The sequence below is a fragment of the Zalophus californianus genome, chromosome X, assembly GCF_009762305.2.
Source record: "Zalophus californianus isolate mZalCal1 chromosome X, mZalCal1.pri.v2, whole genome shotgun sequence".
Classification (NCBI taxonomy): Eukaryota; Metazoa; Chordata; class Mammalia; order Carnivora; family Otariidae; genus Zalophus; species Zalophus californianus.
The window spans coordinates 69,169,477-69,192,782 of NC_045612.1; the positions used below are offsets into that span (position 1 = coordinate 69,169,477).

The 23,306-nt window shown below is 36.6% G+C and overlaps 1 long non-coding RNA gene across 4 annotated transcripts in view; it reads right to left on the minus strand.

Moving 5' to 3' along the window:
- LOC113930623 overlaps positions 1-23,306 on the minus strand; it is an 81,627-nt gene that overhangs the window by 36,878 nt on the left and 21,443 nt on the right. For all 4 annotated transcript variants that reach the window (XR_003522556.2, XR_003522554.2, XR_003522557.2 and 1 more), the window contains exons 5-6: positions 6,835-6,931; positions 911-1,046 (exon numbers count right to left, since the gene is read on the minus strand). This is a non-coding gene — a long non-coding RNA (uncharacterized LOC113930623). The remainder of the gene's footprint in view (positions 1-910; positions 1,047-6,834; positions 6,932-23,306) is intronic.

The following is a 23,306-nucleotide window of genomic DNA, read 5'->3' on the forward strand; positions in this document are numbered from 1 at the left end:
CAGCCAAGAACATTCTTTCCAGCAAGGTCATCCATACACAATAGAAGGAGACATCAAGTTTCCTAGACAGACAAAAACTAAAGGAGTTCATGACCAATGAACCAGCGCTGCAAGAAATATTAAACAGGACTCGCTGATGGAAAGGAAAGATGAAAAAGATAGTACAAAGTAAGAAATAACAAAAGCAGTAAAAATGAATATGTCTGTAAAAAATCAGTCAAGGAACTAACCAATAAAAAAGGATATGAAAATAATAACATATACCTAAAACATGGGGAGGAAAGGAGTAAAGAATGGGTTCATATTTAAATGACCATAAACTTAATATAGACTGCTATCTGCAGATGAGGTTATATACAAACCTACTGGTAATGATATATCTAAAACCACTAATATATAGGCAAAGAATAAAGAAAAAGACATCCAAATATATCACTAAAGAAAATCAGCAAAACATGAAAGACAAAAAAAGCATCAGAGAAAATCTTTAGAAACAGCCACAGAACAAGTAATAAAATGGCAATAAATATTTATCAATAATTATGCTGAATGTAAATGGATTAAAGGCTCCACTCAAAAGATACAGGATGACAAAATGGGTAAAAAATGCCTATAGGAGATTCATTTTTGACCTAAAGACACCTGCAGATTGAAAGTGAGAGGATGGAGAAGCATCTATCATGCAAATGGACATGAAAGAAAGCCAGAGTAGTAATACTTATATTGGACAAAACAGATTTTGAAAAAAGACTGTAACAAGAAACAAAGAGGAACACTATATAATCATAAAGGGGAAAATACAACAATTAAGATGTAACAATTGTAAATATTTATGCACCCAACAGAGGAGCATCCAAATACATAACACAGTTAATAATGAACATAGTAGGGAACTTAACACTTTACTTACATCAATGGACAGATCATCTAAACAACATCAAGGAACCAATGGCTTTGAATGACACACAGGAGAAGATAGATTTAAGAGATCTAGGCAGCAGCTCTTTCTGTCCATGGGTTCTGTCCCCGTGCTTTAATAAAATCACCTTTTTGCACCAAAAAAAAAAAAAAAAGATTTAACAGATATATTCAGAACATTCCATCCTAATCAGAATACACATTCTTTTCAAGTACACATGGAACATTTTCCAGAATAGATCACTTACTAGCGCACTAATAAAAAAAACCTCAACAAATTCATTAAGATCAAAATCATACCATCCATATTTTCTGATCACAATGCTATGAAAACAGAAATCAAAAACAAGAAAAAAATCTGGAAAGACCACAATACATGGAGATTAAATAACATACTACTAAACAACAAATGGGTCAACCAGGAAATCAAAGAAGAAATAAAAAAATACACAGAAACAAATTAAAATAAAACACAATAATCCAAAACCTGTGGGATGCAGTAAGAGGTTATAAGAGGGAAGATTATAGCAATACAGGCCTACCTCAAGAAACAAAAACAATCTCATGCAACCTAACCCTGCATTTAAAGGAGCTAGAAAAAGAACAATAAAACTAAAACCAGCAGAAGGAAGGAAATAATAAAGATTAGGGCAGAAACAAATGATAAAGATTTAAAAAAAAACACACACAATAGAATAGATCAATGAAACCAGGAGCTGATTCTTTGGGGGAAAAAAAAAAAATCAATAAAATTGATAAACCTCTAGCCAGAAATATCAAGGAAAAAAAGAGAAAAGACTCAAATAAATAAAATCACAAATGAGAAGAGAAATCACAACCAACACCACAGAAATACAAACAATCAGAGTATTATGAAACACTATATGCCAACAAACTGGACAACCCAGAAGAAATGGATAAATTCCTAGAAACGTATAAACTACCAAAACTGAAACAGGAAGAAATAGAAAATTTGAACAGACCAACAGATAATCAGCAAAGAAACTAAATCAATAATCTAAAAACTCCCAACAAACAAAAGTCCAGGACCAGACAGCTTCACAGGTGAATTCTACAAAACATTTAAGGAAGAGTTAATACCTATTCTTCTCAAACTATTCCAAAAAGTACAAAAGGAAGGAAAACTTCCAAAATCATCTTATGAGGCCAGCATTACCCAGATACCAAAACCAGATAAAGACACCACAAAAAAGGAAGTAACAGGCCCATACCCCTGATGAACATGGATGCAAAAATCCTCAACAAAAATACTAGCAAACCAAATTCAACAATACATTTTTTAAATTATTTTTAGATTTTATTTATTTATTTGACAGATCTCTCCTAGATAAGAACACAGGCAGTAACTTCTTTGACACATTGGTTGTACCAATTTCTTTCTAGAGAGATCTCCTGAGGCAAGGGAAAACGAAAGCAAAAATAAGCTATTGTACTACTGGGTATTTACCCCCAAGGATATAAAAACACTAATTCAAAGGGATACATGCACCCCTCTTGTTATAGCAGCTTTATTTACAACAGCCAAGATATGGAAGCAGCCCAAGTGTCCATCGATTGATGAATGGATAAAGATGAGGTGGTATATACATACAATGGAATATTATTTAGCCATAAAAAGAATGAAATCTTGCCATTCCAACAACATGGATGGAACTAGAGAGTATAACGCTATGTGAAATAAGTCAGTCAGGAAGGACAAAAACCGTATTTCACCCATTCACTCAAACCATATGATTTCACTCAGAATTTAAGAAACAAAGCAAGCAAAGGGAAAAATAAGAGAGACAAATCAAGAAACAGATTCTTAATTATAGAAAACAAACTGATGGTTACCAGAGGGGAGGTGGGTAGGGGGATGGGTTAAAGAGGTGATGGGGATTAAGGAGTGCACTTGTGATGAGCACATGGGAATGTGATGTATGGGAAACATTGAATCAGTATATTGAATACCTGAAACTAACATAACACTGAATGATAACTAACTGGAATTAAAATAAAAACTTAAGAAAATACTTCAGGATCTACTGTCTTACATAATACGTCTTCCAGCAAAATTATAATGTAGATAAAAACAAAGGGACAAAAAACAGTGTGAAGAAAATCCAATCTTCAAAACCAGATTCAGATATGAGACGTAGAAACTAACAGAGAATTTAAAATAACTAGGATATGTTAAAAAACATAGACAACAGGCCACATCACGTAGGTAATATCAGAAGAGTTGGAACTATAAAAAAGAATCAAATAAAAATGGTAGAAATTGAAAACACCTTAACAGAAATGAATATGCCTGCCTTTAAGGGAGCTTATAAGTAGACTCAACACAAATGAAGAATCAGGGAACTTGAACATAGGTCAACAGCAACTACCCAATCTAAGATGCAAGCAGAAAGTAGAGGGGGAAAAATTTAAAACAGAACTACGGAAGCAGTAAGATCAGTGGTTGCCATTAGTTGGGGGCAGGAGGAAGGGAATAAATAGGTGAAGGACAGAGGATTTTCAGGGCAGAGACTGTGTAATACTTTGGTGATGGATACATATCATTATACATTTGTCCAAACTGTGAGCCCTAATGTAAACTAATGACCTTAGATGATGATGTGTAAATAATGAAGGTTGATCAGTTGTAACAAATGTACCACTCTGGTGGAGGATGTAGATAATGGGAGAGGTGATGCATGTGTTGGGGGAGGGAGTATATGGGAAATTTCTCTACCTCCCTCTCAATTTTGCTATGAACCTAAACTGCCCTAAAAAGAAACTGTTAGAATAAAAAAAGTTGCCCATACTTTAAGAAATAAATTTATCAATTAGCATTAGTATTGTGCCTTCAGCGCTCTTTCTAAAACTGTAGAGGTTTTCCTGTGTCTTCTTCTAGATGTCATATAATTTCTCTATGATTCATTTGTATAATGAGTGAAGTATGTGTTCACACTTTCTTTTGGCATGTGGTCCTCCAATTCTTTCGGCAGCTTTTGTTAAAGAGATTAGCCTCTGAACATTGAAGGGTCTTTGCATCTGTGTTGAAAATAATTAGATTTCTGTGGATCTATTTCTGTCTCTGTTTCACTGATCTTTGTCTTTCTCCTTTCACCAATACCAAATACTACTGACTACCATTTTTATCGTAAGCCTATAAATAAAATATACTGTGTCTTTTCAAACTGTTTTTTTAAGATTTTATTTATTTATTTATTTGAGAGAGAGAGGGAGAGCAGAGAGGGCAAGAGAGAGGGAGAAGCAGACCCCCTGCTGAGCAGGGAGCCTGACATGGGGCTCCATCCCAGGACCCTGAGATCATGACCTGAGCAGAAGTCAGACGCTTAACCGACTGAGCCACCCAGGTGCCCCTCCTTTCAAACTTTTTATTTTTACTTTTTTAGAACTGTTTTGGTTATTCTAGTTTCTTTGCATTTTCATATAAATTTTAGAATAAACTAGCAATATCTACAAAAAGACCTTGCTGAGATTTTGACTGTGACAACTACTGAATCTACAGATGAAATTCGGAAGATTTGATATCTTACCAAATCTTCTGATTCAGGGATGTAGTATTAATCCCTATTTATCTAGATCTTCTTTTATTTCACTAATATTTTGTTATTTTCAGCAAAAATTATAAAAAGCAGCAACAGAAAAAAACACACAAGTGACCCAAAGAATCTTCACTCGTGATTTCTCATGAGAAACAATGAGGACCAGAGGCAGTACTTGGTATACCCAAAGTGCTAAAAGAAAAAATGAAAAAATGACAAGGAAGAAGCTTATCTCCAGAAAACTATCTTTCAGTAATGAGGAAAAATTAAGACTGACAAAAAAGGACTAAGAATTCAGTTAGTCAACCTGCCTTAGAAGAAAAAAACAAATTCCTTCAAGCTGAAAAGAGATTACTTTAATTCAAATCCATATGAAGAAATAAAAAAGAAGCGCATATGAAGAAATAAACAGGCTCAGAAAAGCTAACTACATAAATAAATGTAAATGACAGAATAAATATAATTTTTACTCTTTTCTTCTAAAATAATTCAAGAGAACTGCATAAAAGATATAAGTATTGGGGCACCTGGGTGGCTTAGTCATTAAGCGTCTGCCTTTGGCTCAGGTCATGGTCCCAGGGTCCTGGAATCAAGCCCTACATCAGGCTCCCTGTTTGGCGGGAAGCCTGCTTCTCCCTCTCCCACTCCCCCGCTTGTGTTCCCTCTCTCGCTGTGTCTCTCTCTGTCAAATAAATAAAATCTTAAAAAAAAAAAAGATACAACTATTATGCACATTATAATCTCTTAAACAATTTTAAAATGAACTAAAAAATACACTAGAAATGAGAGTTTCCTATTGCTAGCCAGCAATTGGTATTTTCAGGTTTTTAAACATTTTAATCACTCTAATATGGGTATGAGGATTTCTCATTTTTTTTAATTGAATTTCTCTAATTGCAAATGAGCATCTTTTCATTTGCTCATTGGCCATCTCTGTATCTTCTTTGGTGAGGTGTATGTTCAGATCTTTTGCCCAATCTTCTGCCCAATTTCTAACTGGGTTGTTTTCTTATTATTGAATTTAAAGAGTTCTTTGTATATTAAAGTCTTTTATTGGATATGGGTTTTGCAAAATTTTTTTCTAGTCTGTGGTTTGTCTTTTCATTCTCTTGACACTGTTTTTTCAGAGCAAACATTTTTAATTTTAATAAAGTCCTGCTTATCAATTTCTTCTTTCATGAATTACACTTTCGATGTTGGATCTAAAACTCATCACCCAACCCAACTTCACATATTCTTTTATATTTGCTTTTAGAAGTCTTACAGTTTTCCATTTTATATTTAAGGTCTATGATCCATTTTGAGAGAAATTTTGTTAAAAGTGTAAGGTCTCGGGCGCCTGGGTGGCTCAGTCGTTAAGCGTCTGCCTTTGGCTCAGGTCATGATCCCAGGGTCCTGGGATCGAGTCCCACATCGGGCTCCCTGCTCAGCGGGAAGCCTGCTTCTCCCTCTCCCACTCCCCCTGCTTGTGTTCCTGCTCTCACTGTCTCTCTCCGTCAAATAAATAAATAAAGTCTTAAAAAAAAAAGTGTAAGGTCTCTAAGTAAGTTCACTTTTAAACATACAATTGATTCCAACACTATTTGAAAAGACTACCCTTTCACCACTGAGCACTCTTTCTGCCTTTGTCAAAGATCAGTTTGCAATATTTGCATGAGTCTGAGTTCTCTATTCTGTATCTATATGTCTGTCCTTTTACCAGTGGCATGCTATCTTCATAACTGTAGTTTTATAATGTCTTGAAACCAAATGGCGTGAGTTCTTCAACTTTGTGCTTCTTCCACACTACGTTACTTGTTACAGTGTTTGCCTTTCCATATAAAGCTTAGAATCGGTGTCACAAATGATGCCAAAGACATTAATAGGAAAATGAAGTAATACCACAAACAACTATATGCTCATGAATTTGATAAATAAGATGAAATGGAACAATTATTTGAAAGATCACCAAAGCTGACTCAAGAAAACTTGAACAGCCCTATACCTAGTAAATAAATTGGACTGCAAGTTACATACCAAAAGATGAAAACTTCAGGCCTAGATAGTTTCATTGGTAAATTCTACCAATCAAGTAAGAAATAATGCCAATTCTACACAATCAATTCCATTAAAAAGAAGAGGAAAGAACATGTCCCATTTATGAAGTCAGTATTATCCTGTTCACAAATTGAGAGAGAAATATTGCCAGAAAAGAAAATTACAAATCAGTATCTTTAATGAACACAGATGTAAAAACTGCCACAGAATGTTAGCAAATAAAATGCAGTAATATGAAAAAATATATATCACAATCATATGGGTTTCAACCAAGAAATATAAGGTTAGTTCAACATTCAAAAATCAATAAAATTCAGGGTACCTGGGTGGCTCAGTCAGCTAAGCCTCCAACTCTTAATTTCAGCTCAGGTCATGATCTCAGGGTCCTCTCTACCCCATTCCACACTGTACTGGAAGGCCTACCAGTTCAATAAAGCAAGAAAAACTATTATAAGGCACACATGTTAGAAAGGAAAAAATTAATTTGCAGGAAACATTGTCCAAAAAATCTCAAATAATCTACCAAAAAAAAAAAACCCTCTAAGAATGAAAAAGTGAGTTTAGCAAGGTAGCAGACTATAAGGTCAATAGACAAGTCAATCATATTCCTATATATGGCTATAATTGGAATTCAAAATGAAAAAAATAAAAATTATAAAATTTATAATAGCAACCCCAAAAATAAAGTTCTTACATATAAATCTAACAAAATACATGCAAGAACTCTATGTGGAAACAACAAAATATTAATGAAATAAATCAAAACAGATCTAGATAAATAGGGAGAAATACTATGCCCATGAACTGGAAAACTCAGTAAGATATCAAATCGCCCCAATTCATCTATAGACTCAATGCCATCCCAATCAAAATCTCAGCAACTTCTTTTTACAGATTTTTTTAAAGATATTTTTGCAGATGAGAGGAACACTAATGTAAAAAGAGACATTCTCTGACACACAGCACAAAGGAAAAACTTAACCTGAAGCTGAAATAGTCCTTTAGGAAAACTAGAGGCTACCATCCTAGCCAAACAATTCTGTTCCCTAAGTGGGGGTGTCATGATGAGAAAAGCAAGCCATTTCCCCTCCTCTGGGCCCCAGAGCAGCAGTGTAGAGGTTTTGCCAAGGGGCAGAGACAGGTTGTAACAGAGAGAGCTCAAAAGGTATCCCCAAGGGAACAGACTTAATTTGGAATACCCTGGGGGAAAAAAATCAATCCTAAGAGTACTCCCAAAAACAACAGAAATTTTGTTGGTAAGCAGTTAAATGGAGACTGGTAACCACATGAGAGCAACAAGCTAAAAAACACCAGTTAGAAGTTTACCAGAGAGAACCAGGGAAAAAGATAACAGCATCCCTCCCGTGGTCTGTATATACACTCTAAGACGACAATGGAATTAAACCAGAAATCAATAATAGAAACATAGCTGGAAAATCCCAAAATACTTGCAGATTAAACAACACACTTCTAACAATCTGTCAAAACTCACAAGGAGAAACAGAGAATCTTATTAGGCCTGTATCTATCAAAGAAATGGAATCAATAATTAACCCTCCAAACCAGAAAGCATCAGACCCAAATGGGTTCACTGGTGAATTCTACCAAACATTTAATAAGATATAATACCAATTCTCTAAAATCTCTTCCAGAAAATAGAAGCAGAGGAAATACTTCTTCATTCTATGAGGCCAACATGACCCTAACACCAAAATGAAAAACACTGTAAGAAAAAAATACCGCACATCAACATCTCTCATTAGCAAAGATGCACAAATACCCAACAAACTAGCAAACTGAATCCAAATACGTTAAGAGAAGAATTATACACCATGACAAAGTGGGGTCTGTCTCAAGTATGCAAACCTAAGTCAACATTAGAAAATCGATGAATGTAAACCATCACAACAACTAAAGAAGAAAAATCACAAGATCATATCAACAGATGCAGAAAAAGCATTGGACAAAACCCAACACCCATTCATGATAAAAACTCTCAGCAAATTAGGAATACAGAACTTCCTCAACTTAATCAAGAGCCTCTACCAAAAAAAAAATACAGCTAACATACTTAATGGTGAGAAACTGGAATTCCCACAAAGATCAAGAAGGCAAGGATGTCTATCTCTCACTACTCCTTTTTGAATTGTACTAGAAGTCCTAACCAATGCAAATTGTGTAAGACTGTTGAATCACAGACCTGTACCTCTGAAACAAATAACACATTGTATGTTAAAAAAAAAAAAAAAGAAGATAGTGGGAAGGGAGAAATGAAGGGGTGGAAATCGGTGGGGGAGATGAACCATGAGAGACTATGGACTCGGAGAAACAAACTGAGGGTTCTAGAGGGGAGGGGGGGTGGGGGGATGGGTTAGCCTGGTGATGGGTATTAAAGAGGGCATATACTGAATGGAGCACTGGGTGTTATACACAAACAACGAATCATGGAACACTACATTAAAAACTAATGATGTACTGTATGGTGACTAACATAACATAATAAAATAAAATAAAAAAAAAAGAAAAGGAACACAGACTGGGAAGAAAAAAATATGACTGTCTTTGTTCGCAGATGACATGATAGATGTATAAAATCCTAAAGAATTGACTAAAAAACCCAAACTGGAACTAAGAAGGAATTACACCAAGGTTGCAAGATACAGGGTTAATATACAAAAATCAATAGTTTTCCTATAAGCCAGCAATAAGTGGAATTTGAAGTTAAAAACAATACTGGTTACATTCACACATTCACACTACCCAAAATGAAATACTTAGGTATAAATCTAACAAAATATTTGAAAGATCTATATGGGGAAAACCACAAAACCCAGATAACAGACATCAAAGAACTAAAAAATGGAAACATATTCCAGGTTCACAGATAGGAAGACTAAATACTAATCTTTGTCGACTCATGATGAGGTTATGTCCCCAAAAAAACTCACCGTAAGTTGAAAATATAAGTCAAAAAAGCATTTAATACATCTAACCTACTGAACATTATTGCTTAGCCTCTGAACATGCTTAGAACACTTATACTAGCCTACATTTGGGCCAAGTCATCTAACATAAAGCCCATTTTATAATAAAGTGCTGAATACCTCATGTAATTTATTGAATAATGTTCGGAAAGTGAAAAAAACAAAATGGCTGTATGGGTACAGAATGGTTTTAAATGTACTGGTTGTTTATCCTCATGATCTCATGGCTAGCAGCTCACTGTCACTGCCCAGTATCACAAGAGAGTATCATACTAGATATTGCTAGTCCAGGAAAAGATCAAAATTTAAAATTTGAAGTACAACTTCTACTAAATGTATATCACTTTTCCACCATCATAAAGTTAAAAAATCTAAGTTGAACCATCGTAAATTGGGGACCATCTGTACTGTCAAGATGTCAGTTCTTCCCAATTTGTTTCAACATACTCAATGTAATCCCAATCAAAATCCCAGCAAATTATTCTACAGATTATCAACAAACTGATTCTAAATTTTATATGGAGAAGTAAAAGACCCAGCATAGCTAACGCAATACTGAAGAAGAACAATGTTGTAGGACTGACACTATCTGACTTCAAGACTTGCTATAAAGCTACAGTAATCAAGACACTGTGCTATTGCTGAAGGAATAGACAAACATATCAACAGAATACAGAGCCTAAGCCCAGAAATAGACTCACAAGGACATACTCAACTGATCTTTGACAAAGGAGCAAAGGTAATTCAGCAGAAAAAAAGTCTTACCCATAAATGGTGACTGAATAACTAACTGGACATCCACATGCAATAAAATGAACCTAGACACTGACCTTATAGTCACAAAATTAACTCAAAATGGATCACAACCTAAATATAAAATGCAAAACTATGAAATTCCAGAAGTGAACACAGGGGAAAATCTAGATGAATTTGGGTATGGTGAAGACTTTCTAGATATGCCAAGATCTATGAAAAAAATGTTTGATAAGCTGGACTTCATTAAAATTCAAAACTTCTGTTCTAAAAGACACTATCAAAAAAAAAAAAAGGACACAAACTGAAAGAAAATATTTGTAAAAGACATTATCTGATAAAAGACTATTATCCAAGGGCACCTGGGTGGCTCAGTCCGTTGAGTGTCTGCCTTCAGCTCATGTCATTATCTCAGGGTCCTGGGATTGAATCCCACTGGCTCTCTGCTCAGCAGGGAGTCTGCTTCTCCCTCTCCCTCTGTGCTCTCCCTCTCTCTCTCTCAAATAAATAAAATCTTAAAAAAAAAAAGATTATTCAAAATATACAAACACCCTTAAAACTCAAGAACACCCAATTAAAAAATGAGCAAAACACCTGAACAGACACACTTTACCAAAGATAGGGGCTGACAAATAATCATATAAGATGCTCCACAACATATATCATCAGGGAAATGCAAATTAAAATAACAATGAGATACCGCTCTATACCTATTACAATGATCAAAATCTGAACCTCTGAGAATACCAAATACTAAAGAGGCTGTGGAGCACAGGAACTCTCATTCATTGCTAGTGGGGATGCAAAATGGTACAGTCATTTTGTAAGACAGTTTGGTAGCTTCTTACAAGACTAAACATACTCTTATAATACAATCCAATAATCACACTTCTTGGTATTTACCTAAAGGAGTTGAACACTTACACCCACACAAAAACCTGCACACAGATGTTTATGGCAGCTTTATTCATTGCCAAAATCAGGAAGCAATCAAGGCATCCCTCTGTTAAGTGAATGACTAAACTGGTACACTGAGATAATGGAATATTCAGCACTAAAAAGAAATGAGCTATCAAGCCATGAAAAGACAAGCAGGAACCTTAGATGTGTATTACTAAGTGAAAGAAGTCAATTTGAAAAGACTACATGATGTATGATTACAACTATCTGACATTCTGGAAAACACGAAACCATCAAGACTGTAAAAAAGATCAGTGGTTGCCTGATGCTAAGGGAGAGAGAAGCACAAACTGGCAGAGCACAGGGGGATATTTAGGGCAGTTATGGGAAAACCAAGAAACTAGACTGACCAAAACAGTTTTAGGGGGCAGGGGAAGAAAACAATTGGAGCACTCACACTACCTGTTTTCAAGACTTATTTCAAAACTTATTCTGCAGCATTAGCAAAATGATAGACACAGAGATTAGTGGAACAAAATGGCCTATCTAGAAATAGACCCACACGTATATATGGTCAATTAATTTGTGGCACTGATATAAAAAGAGTTCAAGGGAAAAAACACAGGATTTTCAACAAACAGTACTGGAATTATTAGAGAATGAGGGGAAAGGGCTAACTATAAAGGAGCATGAGAAAAAATTTCAGGCTATTAAACAATTTTATATCTTGACTACAGTGATAGTTATACTGTGAAGTCCTTCGTGAAAACTCAGTAAGTGTAAAACTAAGGAGGGTGAATTTTACATTATTCAAATTACACTTCAGTAAACCTAAAAAAATATTTAAAACCTAGATACTGGGCGCCTGGGTGGCTCAGATGGTTAAGCGTCTGCCTTTGGCTCAGGTCGTGATCCCAGGGTCCTGGGATCGAGTCCCGCATCGGGCTCCCTGCTCCTTGGGAGCCTGCTTCTCCCTCTGCCTCTCTCTCTCTCTCTCTGTCTCTCATGAATAAATAAATAAAATCTTTAAAAAAAAAAAACCTAGATACTACGTAGTAAAAATCGTGATACAAATATATTAAGATAATGGAAAGGACCAGCAGTTGAGTATGTATATAATACAGCTGAATTCAGGGTGGGAGTTAGAAGGGTATATGGATTGGGGCACCTGGGTGGCTCAGTTGGTTAAGCAACTGCCTTCGGCTCAGGTCACGATACTGGAGTCCGGGGACTGAGTCCCACATCGGGCTCCCTGCTCAGCAGGGAGTCTGCTTCTCCCTCTGACCCTCCCCCTTCTCATGCTCTCTCTCACTCTCTCTCTCAAGTAAATAAATAAAATATTAAAAAAAAAAAAAAGAAGGGTATGTGAAGGAGAGTTAAATATCATCCAGGGTGGGCAATCAATAGATAACAGCTAAAACTTAAAAATTAAAAAAAAAAAAAAGCTACATTAGCGTATGATTTGGATACACAGATCTAACAGAAAAATTGAGATTTCAGCATGATTTGGTTGGCTCTGAGAATGGAAAATTAAGGAGGGAAATCAGACAACTGTGTTTTTATTTAAACAAACCTAAAAAGCTATACAACTCTACTATATGATAGATCTTTTATTTTTAAATTTCAATCAAAAGAAGTACATCTACATAATGAATGTGTGCAATTAGTTCACTGGTAACATTAAACTATTGTTTAGTTAATTTATAAACTGCATTTTACATGAAGTTTAGAATCACTTAAAAGATGCACAAGAAGATGGGGATGCGAGGCTTCTAAATATGAAGGAACAGCATATTCCCTAAGTCCAAGCATTACTTAAATAAACAGCTAAGTAGCCATCTAGTGTAAAATTTCAACTTAATCAGCTGAAGTCTCTGAGGCTGGGCATTGACTACAGGAGTAATTCTGGCGCTCTACTCCCTACCAATTGGGAAGACTGAAAATTACTTCACTACAGAAACCTGATATGTAATATGACAAAGGTGGGCCCTGATCACCTATGCTTTCACCAAACTGGAGCTTTCCTCTAACCTCCCATTCTATGACTAGCCTTCATTCCTGTTAGGAGTCTTGCCCTGTACCTCAATCTTTTGGTTTGGGTCCTGCACCAATCTAAACCAACCATCAGGGCATGATAATGTGCTAGTATGTCTGCCTGAGTAACATAACTACCTAGAAGTTTCCTGCTGAAATGCTCTACCCACCAATTTGGATCCCATCCCTCTGAATGCCAGGCCAGATCAGACATACATCTGCCGTCCCCTACCCCCAAACAACACGCACTTTAGACCAGTGGTTTTAAAGCTGTTAGAAGAGTTTACACTCTTAACACTTTTCGACAAAACAAAGAGCTTTAGTTGACTTATTTACTATAAGAGAAAGTAAACTAAAAAGCCTTCTAAATATTTAAAATACCTAATTAGTCAATTTAATGATTAACTTGGTTAACTTAAATGGTTGATGTTTTATTTACTTATAATCCTGACCCTAAACCCAATACATCACATACATAATAAATTTAACATAACAAATTTCTGTGCAAAATTACTGTACTTTCAAAACCAAATAACCCTAGTGATGAATAGCACTGTCATATATATATATATATATATATATGTTTGCAATTCTCCTTAATGCTTGGTTTAAATTTTTTTTTTAAGATTTTTTTTTATTTATTTGACAGAGAGAGACACAGTGAGAGAAGGAACACAAGCAGGGGGAGTGGGAGAGGGAGAAGCGGGCTTCCAGCCAAGCAGGGAGTCCGATGCGGGGCTCAATCCCAGGACCCTGGGATCATGACCTGAGCTGAAGACAGATGCTTAACGACTGAGCCACCCAGGTGACCCAATGCTTGGTTTAATAGAAGACAGCTGGAGCCTCATATCTGCTTCTCCATTCAAGCTATTATGAAATCTTTTGCTTGAGTGGAAATATATGAAGAAAGTCCTACCTGATACGAAGTTGAAAAAGAAATAAGTATATTAATATGAATATTCTTCAATGGTACTATACCAAAACTCAACAAGTGGTAGTTTCTCAAAGATCAGCTGAAATGTAGGAATATAAAAACGTATCTGTTATCTTAAAATCCTCTGGTCTGTCTTGCCCTTTCAATGCATATTTAACCCATGCGTGATTATGGAACATCCTACAAGGGTCATTTAGAAAATACTGGTCTACTGAGTCATGCAGAACCTCAAAATGTTACATATTTCATTGGATGATATTTTAAAAATCATATTCATTAAAATCTCTGATGTCATCAGAAAAATCTAAGTATTGATGAAACTATAAAGCTCACACAGATGGACATTAAGTTCACAAAAATTCTAAATTTTGTTTGAAAGCTAAAATTTTAAATGGGCAACAAACACTATCAGTTGGTTTCCTTGAAAGTATAAGCTCACTTATTTACTCAGAAAAAATATACGCCTAATACCCAAATATGAAAAACCAGTTTGTCTATCAGTTATTCTTCTAAGTAAACTGTTGTTAAGTGAAAAAAGTGAGTAGCAGTTTTCTATGATGTTACAGGTGATTTTCCAAGGCAATCACCGTAACTCAGTTTGCAGAAGTGATTCATGCTTGCTTCCCTTTTTATCACACAATACTAAAACATGTACTCATGGGTCTATATTTAATATAATTAGTTATATAATTGACATTTATTGCTCAATATTTTTTTAAGAAAAATTGATTTTTTTTTTTTTTTTTTTTTTTTTAGTACAAGTACATGGTGAAGAATACAATGACCACTGGTACAGTTTGGTACCACTACCTTCATACTCAGGCAGAGGCAGATTTATTTTCTGCTGCTTTGACACCATCAGTGCAGATATCAACACAGTAAAAGTAAAGTAACAACTTCGTACTATTCTGAAAATATCTTCCACTTTGCAGTTCCCTTGAAAAGCCCACACACTGAAAATTTTATCATACTGTTGGCCACCACCTCAGGTGTTAATGTCCCCCTAGATGTGCCAACTACCCTGTTATGGCTTATTGCCCTTTCCCAACAGTACTACTGACATCTACACCAATCTAAGCAATAATAACTTCACTATTATTTAACCTGTTTTGTAGAAAACAAGGGACAAAAAAACAAAACAAATACCACACTTCATTTCCAAATCAATAAGGGTTTCTCACTCCTCCCAGGAACTACTAAAGCTGTGTCTTCTGAATAGCTTAGTTTTCTCAATTAGATGAGGGTTTACACCACATGCAAACTTTTTTTTTTGACTTTAGTAGAGAATCCTAAAATGTGTAACATACATTTCTGACTAACAAAACAGAAGATGTAACTATAACTTAACATTTTCTGGATGCCCTCTACATTGTATCGTCCCAGATGACTCTATTTTATATATATTTGCTTCCTTACCTGCAGTCAGGTTATGAGCTGCACTTGTAGTAAAGATCAATGTATCATGCTATGGACTTGGAAACCAGATTTATTAGAATTACGTATTAAAGGCTCCAAGTGAGAGATTCACTGAAATGAATTCAATATGAGCTCTAGTACAGACACTGCTGTACCTCTTTTAGCTATTCAAAATACTTTTATTGTACTTTTGAGCTGTGTACAAAACACTTTAACTGGCTAAACAGTTGAGTTTCAGACATTAAGATGATACTGTACCTGCATTTAAAATGAAGCCTTGTCCAGACAACTTGATGTCCACAAAAAAAGTCTTGATAAATCAGTAATTCAAGACCAGAGTTTTTTAATTAAACTTGTAAGTTTAAGATAAATGTACATTCATATGCAGTTCTTAGAATACAAAGATAACCCTTTTACTGTTGACCCACATTACTCCAACAGCAATAGCTTACAAAACCATACTACAACATCACCACCAGGATACTGTCATTGATAGTCAAGATGCAGAACCTTTTTTTTTTTTTTTAATTTTATTTATTTGAGAGAGAGTGCACAAGGGCGTGCATGTGCGTACATGGAGGGGAGGGGCAGAGGGAGGAGGAGAAACAGACTCCCTGCTGAGCAGGGAGCCTGATGCAGGGCTCAGATCCAGGAATCATGACCTGAGCTGAAAGCAGAGGCTTAACAGATTGAGCCACCCGGGTGCCCCCAGGGCATTCTCATTAACACAAAGATATTTCATGCAATCTTTTATAACCCATCACCCTCCTCAACCCAACCCCATCCTTGAAACTTCACCACCACTACTCTATTTTCCACTTCTATGATTTTGTCATTTTCAGAATACTATATAAATGGTATCTTCCGCAACTGGATTTTTTTCACTTGGCATAATTCTCTGGGGATTCACCCAAGTTGTATCAACTTCATTTTTTAATCCTAAGTGGTATTACGCATATCAAGAATTTAGCTAAGCTTCTCCATGGTATTGCTGCCTTGGCATCCATTTTGTTTGGCTAACAGGCCTGAAGAGGCCTTAAACTGACATCAGCTCTTCATGCAAACACATACCCTAGATAACAGCCTGCATAGTCACAACTATGTTAAGTCCTGATACAACTTCCCCAATGGCCCTTGTGATAGTCTCCCTTGCCTCCCAGAGCTTTTCCCTTGTGCACCCCTTATATTGTAACACTGAGAAGCTTACCAACACCTTGCTTTTCTTGGTTTGAATTGACCAATCCAGTCTTAGCCCAGAAACCCCAAAGCACTACCTACAGACCACAACAAAGGCATGTGCCCCAGGTCCTGACCTGCTGTCTACCTGCACCCTGCCTTGACTTCTTCATGTGGTTCCTCAAAATGTGCAGTGTACTTACCTCCAAGGACTTGTGAGTGATGAACTTTCCTATTTCCAATTTTCCTTGTGGTCTCCTATAGTACCTAGGCTCACCATCAAACACCTCAAGGGGCTTTACTTAACAAATGTTAATTTGGGGCACCTGGATGACTCAGTCAGGTAGGCATCCCACTCTTGGTTTCCATTCAGGTCATGATCTCATGGGTTGTGGGACTGAGCCCCACGTGCCCCACGTGTGGTTCCGTGCTTGGCAGGGAGTCTGCTTGGGGATTCTCTCCTTCTACCCCTCCCCTGCTCTCTCTCAAGTGATTAAACTAATATTTAAAAAAAAATGTTAATTTAACAACTTGCAATGAACATACCACAATTTGTTTAGGCATCCAACCATTAAAAGACATCTGGGAAGGGGTGCCTGGGTGGCTCAGGTGGTTAAGCATCTGCCTTTGGCTCAGGTCAACATCTCAGGGTTCTGGGATCCAGCCTCGCATCAGGCTCCCTGCTTAGCAGGGAGTATGCTTCTCCCTCCCCTTCTGCCCCTCTGCCCCCACTGCCCGCTCATGCTCACTCGCTCTCAAATAAAATCTAAAAAATAAAAGAATTTTAAAAATAAATTAAAAAAATAAGACATCTGGGAATTTCTACATTGTTACTATTATAAATAAGATGCTATGAACATTCATATACAGGTTTTTGTGTGACATAGATTTTCATTTCTCTGGGATTTATTTTTTACACTCAAGAGTGTAACTGCTGAGTTATACAGTAGTTGCATTTTTAATATAAGAAACCCATAAACTTTTCCAGAATGGCTGTATCATTTTACATTCCCAACAAAAACATGCATAGTCCAGACTCTGCATCCTAACCAATACTTGATGTTACCACTATTTTTCATTTTATTATTTTTATAGGTAAATATATTTCCTTGTGGTTTTAATTTGTATTTCAAAAATGGCTAATGATGTTGAACAGCTCTTCCTTTTCTAATGTGCCATCTGCATATCTTCTTCCTTGAAATATCCCTTCATGTCTTTTGTCCATGTTCTAACTGGATTAACAGTCTAGTTTTTTACTATCTGGTTTCTAGTTTTTTAATGTATTTATTACTAAATATACTAGTATTTACATGCAAGATACACAGTTTACAAATAAATTCTTGCCACTCTGTAGTCTCTCTACATGCTTTTACCAGAGTCTTTAGCAGAATAAGAGTTTTTAGTTTTCATGAGGTTTAATTCTTCAATTTTTCCTTTTACAGGTCATGCTTTTGAAGTATATGAACTCCTTGTCTACCCCAAGATTCTGAAGACTTTCCCCTGTTTTCTTCTAAAAGTTTTATAGTTTAAGTTTTACATTTTGCTTAATTTGTTTTCAGCTCATTTTTGTACAAGGTGTGAAACTCAGGTCATCTTTTTTTCCCCCTATGGATGTCCAGTTGTTCAAGCACCACTACTGAAAAGGCTCTTTCCCTACTGAACTGTTTTTCTGCTTTTGTCAAAATCAGGTGGGCATAACTGTGTCTATTCCTCAGTTCTTGATTTTGTCATATTGACATGTATGTGTCTATCCCTCTACCAGTGTAACACCGTCTTGATTATTCTAAACATATACTAGACATTAATAATAAGTAGAATGATTCCACCAATTCAGTCTTTTTCAAGATGGTTTTAGCTATTCTAGGGCCTTTGCTTTTTCATACAAATTTTTATTTCTTTATTTTTTAAAGATTTTATTTATTTATTTATTTGACACAGAGAAAGCACAAGCAGGAGGAGCAGGAGAGGGAGAAGCAGACTCCCTGCTGAGCAAGGAGCCCGATGCAGGGCTCGATCCTGGGACTCTGATATCATGACCTGAGCCAAAGGCAGACGCTTAACCGACTGAGCCACCCAGGCACCCCAAATTCATTAATTTCTTACCTTATTATTTCCTTCCTTTAGCTGGTCTGGGGTTAATTATGCTTTTTGTTGTTGTTGTCTTTTTTAGTTTCTTGAAGTGGGAAGTAGATTATGGAATTGACACCTTTCCTCATTTCTAACGAAAATATTTAGTGGTGGGATGTCTGGCTGGCTCAGTCAGGTTAAGTGTCTGCCTTCGGCTCAGGTCATGATTCCAGGGTCCTGGGATTGAGTCCTGCACCAGGCTCCTTATCAACGGGAGACCTGCTTCTCCCTCTGCCTGCCGCTCTCCCTGCTTGTGCTCTCTTCCTCTCTTTCTTCTGACAAATAAAATTAAAAAAAAAAAAAAGTATTTGGTGGTATAAATTCTTCTCCATATAATGCTTTAATACTTTGTCTCACCTATCTTGATAGCTACGCTTATATGTTCTTTCAGATACATATATATATATGCATATATATAAAATTTCCCCCCCTTGAGACTTTTAACTTTGACCCATAGATTATTTAAGAGTGTTGTTTAATATCCAACTGGTTAGAGTTCCTAATTTTCAGTTTTTAGTTTGAGTCTATTATAGTCTGAACATACTCTGTATGATTTCAGTTATTTTAAATTTGATGAGATTTGTTTCATGGCTAAAGTTTGGTCTATCGTGGTAAATCTCTTTTTTAATTTGACAGAGCGAGCCCATGGGAGTGGGGTGAGGGGCAGAGGGAGAGAGAAACTCAAGCAGACTCCGCGCTGAGCACGGAGCCCAATGCGGGCTCGATTTTATGACCCAAGATCACAACCTGAGATGAAACCAAGGGACGCTTAACTGACAGCCTCCCAGGCGCCCCTAAATCTTCTAAATTGCACAGAAAACACTAAAAAATAGTATGTATTTATTATTCAGCAACAAAAAGAAATGAGCTATCAACCCAAGAAGGTATAGAGGAACTTTAATACATATCGCCACATGAAAGAAAGTGAAAAGTCTACATAATGTATGATTCCAACTGTATCACATTCTGGTAAAGGCACAACAATGAAGACAGTAAAAAACATCAGTAGCTGTCAGGAGTTTGAAGGGTGGGATGGATGAAAAGGTGGGAGTACAGGGGATTTTTAGGGCAGTGTTAACTACTCTGCATGATACTGTAATGGTGAATGCATGTAACTTTAAATTTATCAAAAACAAATATAATATATAATGCAGAGTGAACCCTAATGTAAACTATAGATCAGAGTTAATACAGTATTGGGGCGCCTGGGTGGCTCAGTTGGTTGGGCGACTGCCTTCGGCTCAGGTCATGATCCTGGAGTCCCGGGATCGAGTCCCGCGTCGGGCTCCCTGCTCAGCGGGGAGTCTGCTTCTCCCTCTGACCCTCCCCCATCTCATGTGCTCTCTCTCTCTCAAATAAATGAATAAAATCTTTAAAAAAAAAAAATAATATATCAGTATTGGCTCAATTATAATAAATGTACCATACGAATGCAAGATAGTAATAATAAAGAAAACTGGGTGCCTGGGTGGCTCAGTTGGTTAAGCAACTGCCTTCAGCTCAGGTCATGATCCTGGAGTCCCAGGATCGAGTCCCACATCGGGCTCCCTGTTCAGCAGGGAGTCTGCTTCTCCCTCTGACCCTCCCCTTCTCGTGCTCTCTCTCTCACTCTCTCTCTCTCAAATAAATAAATAAAATCTTTAAAAAAAATAAAATAAAACTGGTTTTATTTGGGGGTGTTATGAGAGGATATATAGAAACTGTATTGTCTCAATTTTTCTGTAAACTTAAAACTCTAAAAAATAAACCCTATTAATTAAAAAATAATAATGTATATTCTTCAGTTGTATGAAATGTTCTATAAATGTCAATTAAATCTTGTTGGTTTACAGTACTTTTTAAGATTTTATTTATTTATTTGACAGAGAGAGAGTACAAACAGGGGAGCGGCAGGCAGAGGGAGAAGGAGAAGCAGGCTCCCTGCTGAGGATCCTATGACTTTGGGATCATGACCTGACCCAAAGGCAGATGCTTAACGAACTGACCCACCCAGGCGCCCCACTGCTGAGTTCTTCTATACACATACTGATAGTTTTGTCTCATTGTTCTGCCAATTGTGAAAAGACTGCTGAGTCTTACAATTCTGTTGTTTGGTACATACACTTTAGAACTGCCGTATCTTTTTTTTTTTTTGAGAGAGAGAATGAGAGAGAATGCGCAAGTGGGAGAGTGGAGGGGGGAGGGGCAGAGTGAAAGGATCTTAAGCTAACTCTGCACTGAGGGAAAAGCCTGATGTGGGGCTCGATCTCATGACTTTGAGATGGTGACCTGAGTCGAAATCAAGAGTCAGACACTTAACCAAGTGAACCACCCAGGCGCCCCAGGACTGCCATATCTTATAAGTGAATTTTATCATTACAAAATGTTTGTGTGTGTGTGTGTGTGTGTGTGTGTATTTTTTTTACTTTATCTGATAATAAAACAGTCACTACTGGGGCACCTGACTGCATCAGTCGGCTAGAGCATGTGACTCTTGATCTTGGGGTTGTAACTTCAAGCCCCATGTTGGCTGTAGAGATTACTTAAAATTAAATCTAAAAATACAAAGTCACTACTGCTTTCCTTTGATTGAGTTTTGCATGGCATATCTCTGCCTACAACTCTACCTCCAATCTGCTTATATAATCATATTTGAGTTTCTTATTAACATATAACTGGGTCCTGGCTATTACTCTACTCTGATTGTCTCTTGTCTTTTAAGTGACAGTCTCTTGTCTTTAAGTGACTTAACTGCATTTAGACCATTTAAATCTAATGTAACTGTCAATATGTTAGAGCTAACCTCTGCCATTCTATTTTTCCTTTGTTCTCTTAGTTTTCTATTTCTTTCTTTTACATGCTACACACACATTACTTACAACAGTCTACTACTATCAACGTTTTACTAGTTCAAATCAAGTGTAGAAACCACCCCTCCTTTATGACCCTTGACCCTCCCCCGATTATACCATATTTGTCTTAAGTATTACCTTTAAGTACAATTTACATACAACACCAAAACCATGATCCACGAAAGAAATAACTGGTAAGTTAAACTTAACTAAAATAAGTCGCACTGCTTTGTACAAAACAGTACAAACAAAATGAAAAGACAAGCCAGAGACTAAGAGAAGATTTTGCAAAACACTATCAGATAAAGGATGTGTACCCAAAATATACAAAGAACTCTTTTTTATAAAGACTGTATTTATTTATTTGAGAGAGAGAGAGAGCACGATTGAGAAAGAGATAACATGAGCAGGGGGGAGGGGCAGACGGAGAAGCAGACTCCTTGCTGAGCAGGGTGCCTGACGCGGGGCTCGACCCCAGGACCCCAGGATCATGACCTGAGCCAAAGGCAGATGCTTAACTGATTGAGCCACCCAGGCAACCCCATAGAAAGAACTCTTAAAACTCAACAATAAGGAAACAAGAAACCTAGTAAAAAAAATAAGCAAAACATCTGAACAGTGACCCAAAGAAAATAAGGGGATGAAAACATGTACAACATATGTCTTAAGAGAACTGCAAATTAAAACAATGAAATAGCACTACACACCTATCAGAATAGCTAAAATATTTTTAAAAGGCAGAAACAAAATTGATAATACCAAATGCCAGCAAGGACAAAGAGCAACAGAAACTCATTCATTGCTAGTGAAAATGCAAAATACCACAGCCACTGTAGAAGATAGTTTGGCAGTTATTATAAAACTAAACATACTCTTACCATACAATTCAGCAGTCATGCTTCCTGGTACTAGAACTGAAAATTTATGTCTACACAACAACCTGCACAAGGATGTTTATAGCAGCTTGATTTATAAAGATATGGGTTTACTTAATAATGTATCAATTGTCAAAAATTAGAAGCAACTAAGATGTTCTTCAGTAAGTGAATGGTAAGTAAACATCCAGACACTGAATTATTATTCTCTGTTAAAAAGAAATGAGCTGGGGGCGCCTGGGTGGCTCAGTCATTAAGCATCTGCCTTCGTATCGGGCTCCCTGCTTGGCAGGAAGCCTGCTTCTCCCTCTCCTACTCCCCCTGCTTGTGTTCCCTCTCTCGCTGTCCCTCTCTCTCTGTCCCTCTCTCTCTCTCTCTCTGTCAAATAAATAAATAAATAATCTTAAAAAAAAAAAAAAAGAAAGAAAGAAATGAGCTATCAAACCATGAAAAGACATAGAGGGATCTTAAAAGCACACTGCTAAGTGAAAGAAGCCAGTCTAAAAAGGCTACATACTGTATAATTCAGACTACATAACATGGAAAAGGAAAAACTATAGAGACAGTAAAAGGATCACTGGTTGCCAGGGACTTCAGGGAGGCAGGGGAAAGGAAGAGATGAACAGATGATGCACAGGGGAAACCATTTTCTATAGTACTATAATGTTAGATACATGACATCATGCCATTTTTCAAAATTCTTAGAACTGTAGGACACAAAGAGAGAACCTTAATATAAACTATCCTTAACAATAATATGACTA